The sequence below is a fragment of the Penaeus chinensis genome, chromosome 18 (assembly GCF_019202785.1).
Source record: "Penaeus chinensis breed Huanghai No. 1 chromosome 18, ASM1920278v2, whole genome shotgun sequence".
Lineage (NCBI taxonomy): Eukaryota > Metazoa > Arthropoda > Malacostraca > Decapoda > Penaeidae > Penaeus > Penaeus chinensis.
Window position 1 is genome coordinate 1,564,715 of NC_061836.1, and position 3,527 is coordinate 1,568,241.

A 3,527-nucleotide genomic window follows, 5' to 3' on the forward strand; every position below is an offset into this window, starting at 1 on the left:
TACTTTAAGACTTTCCTCTTTGCTCGCTAGGAGTCTTTCTGGTCAGTTCTTCACACACTCTTATCTCATGTCACATTCTGAGCCAGCCTTGTGTTCCCCATGCAGTGTTCCTCTTTCAGTTACATACTTTCTGTTATCCTGTCCCTGCTTTACCTTTACCCCAGCTTTTCCAGAACCCTCAACCAGTTGATCTTCCTTGTGGAATCCCACACTTTTTCCTTTGACAACTTTTTCTTCCTCAGATGCATAGATACCCTCCATTTGATATCATCCCTCTTTGCTAATCCATGCCTCACCTTTACCCTCACCCCTCCACCCTTTTCAATACAGTACTGTTCTAAAGTGTAACACATTTAATCATTAACTCATTGTCACCCCTGCCTCTTACTGTTTTTTTGCAACTACACCATCCTATAGTGATACATTACATTTGATGTGTAGCACATTTGTTTGTGTTAAACCATTAACCATGTATGTATGTATCTATATATCTGATCTATCTTATCTGTCTGTCTATTTATCTATCTGCCTACAGACTGTATATAGTTCTATAAGTTATATTTATTCATATATATTTTCCTATTCACTCAATTTAGAAAGGATGTATGTTTGTGACTGATCAGATATAAAAAAAAATACAAAAATAGAGAAAGCTAGTGACCAAAGAACATGAAAAAAATTCATAAAAATACCACAAAAGGAAAAGGGAGATTGAATGTAATTACAGATAACAAATATCACCTATTGTCTTAATACCAGAATAGAATCAGTAACTTTTATTTAGCTTTAGATTATCATAATCGTTTCCTGCATTGCAAAACACGCTGCTGTGTTTATACTATGGTAGGAAACCTCATTATACACATACTAAACTTAGATCTTTAGTACATGAAGATCAAATCCTGGATGATTCTGAAACTGGTGACTCACCTTTTCGTAAAACAATTATAGTGGCTTGTTCTACCATAATCTTTTCCAACATACAAATTAATTCCAAGAACTTCTGTATTTTAGCAAAAAAGAATTATAAATATACATATATGCCCCATATTCTACAGCCTACTCCACCCTACCTAGCCAAAGTTTCCAAGAATGATCAGTAATTCCATCTGTACCATTTTGTTGAAGGGCAGGAGGACTTGGAATGGGCATCTCTAGTTTCTACATTTTGCTAATTTTATGCTTACCAGAAATCTATACAGATGACCGATTTTCTGCACATTTTATCCAATATGCAATTTCTTTACCTTTATCTACAAATTTAGGTGTAGGGATGTTAGTTTCAATGTATAAGTAATCACTGTTGAAACATCCCTTTTTCACACAGAGGAAGACCTAGCCTGTTATTATGGCTTAAAACACAGTAAGAGGGAATGAGAAAGATGTGAATTATTTTTTCTATTTTTAAAGAGGTCTCATAATGGGATGTCCATAGTATTGTGAGAGAAACAAGGCAGTCTAAAAAAAAAGTTATGGAATCAGAAGGCAAATTTTATATCAATTTGCAAGTGATTACATATAAAAGAAACCAAAGATGGTCCACTAAATTTCTACACATTCATTTCAGCAATTTTTTGGTACACTGGTTGATAATATTCTATGCATTCTAAGAGATATGTACCAAAATTGTTTGTGATTTTCTTGTTTTACATTCTCATATATCCAAAGAAAATAATAGTTTTTACAGAAACTTTTATTTATCCCATACTTTACTTTTTCTTTTTATTGAAGAGAATGTCACAGTTTAATGTTCCAAATCTTTTTCATGTAAAATTCAGCTGGACTGTGAAGAATTTTTCTCTTCTGGATTTTATACAAATTTACACAATTGTGGGTGAAAATGAGACTTCATGAAACTTGAGTCTTTTGTAGTGTTTTGATACATGTGTGGTTTGGAGTTTGAATTATAAATTCCTGTAGAAAAACAAGAGCAATGCAGTAAATAAATGTTCTTTAACAGGTGTGTGTTTGTATTCAATGACACTAGATCAAACGTAACTGTCAAGTATGAACACAAATGAAAACAAAAATTCTGGTGAAAGAAAAGAAAAATAGTATTCTATTTTTTATCATACCAGATATTTGTTAAGGCCTTTACAGATTTACTCTATGAAGATCATACAAAGAACTACAATGTTATCACGCAATAATATAAATTAAAAAATAAATGTAATTTTATCTCTACACTTGTGTAGCTAGACGTCTGATTATCCAAGGGTCTAATGATCTTTCAATAGGCTCTGTTTTTTTTTTGTTTTTTTTATTTATAAAAAAACTTGTTTGAACTTGAGCATTTTTAAATTTATTCTGTATAAAAAAAATATAATTACTGTATTAAAATACCACATCCTCAGATAAATAAACAAAATAATGTCACCATATAATGATGCATCATACAAAAGAAATTTGTAACAAACTGCGAATGTGAATATGGCCACAGTTATCATTACCTTGGCCTCTGCAAAACAGAGGACCTGGTGTTAATTTATTGTTATTATCATAATTATTATTATTATTATTATTATTATTATTATTATTATTATTATTATTATTATTATTATTATTATTATTATTACTACTACTATACTACAGGGATTAGTTAAAGGGGAAGGGGTTAAGGTCATTGGGTGATTAGATCAAATGGAGAGTATGTTTCTAACCAGCAGCCTTTAACAATTCGGCTGGGATGCCACAGACACCTGCTGCTTTACCACTCTTCAGCTTTATGATCGCCCCCCTGATTTCGGTCAGGGAGGGTGGATCCTCGCTGATGGGTGGATCTGGCAGAGGAGTCTCAACATTACCCGCATCCATGTTAACTGTTGGTGGATCAACCTTATACAACTGCTCAAAATACTCAGCCCAACGCACACGCACCCCATCAGGATCTGAGATTATCTGGCCACTTGCTGAGCGGACTGCAGTCGTCTGTGAGGGGGGCTTGGAGTTCAGCTTTCTCAGAGCTTGGTAGGCAGGACGAAGGTCATTTACAAGGAAATGGCTTTCGACCTCCTCTGCAAGACTACTGATAAACTGTTCCTTATCCCTTCTCAACAGTGACCTAGTCCTGCGCACCAGAGAGCGGTGCAAGGTGCGATCCCCTGACAGTCAAGCCACACGACATAGACATTTATTTATTTTAAAAACTAATTTTCGACATGAGTTTGAGTACTCTTTGAGGGCTTCCTGGTTCTACGTATATTTTTGTTTCAAGCAGATGTCGTCATATGATGGTAATGCATCCAGTTTTTGTTGGAAACTGTATTGAAGAAAGTGTATTATGATTTTTAAGGGAGAAAACATTTTACACACAGGCTGGTACTCGCTTCCCAAACACTCTTTACTTATCCATACTAAATTGGTATGCAAAGAAAAAAGAAATCCGCAGTTACAAGCCTTATATATGCGAAGAATCAATGTACTTCGACATATTCATGACGTGGACACATGTGCTTATACATGTGAACTTATATATGCATGTGTAATTTCAGTGTTGATAAGGTTTAGTTGGTCAAAAAGGAAAAAAA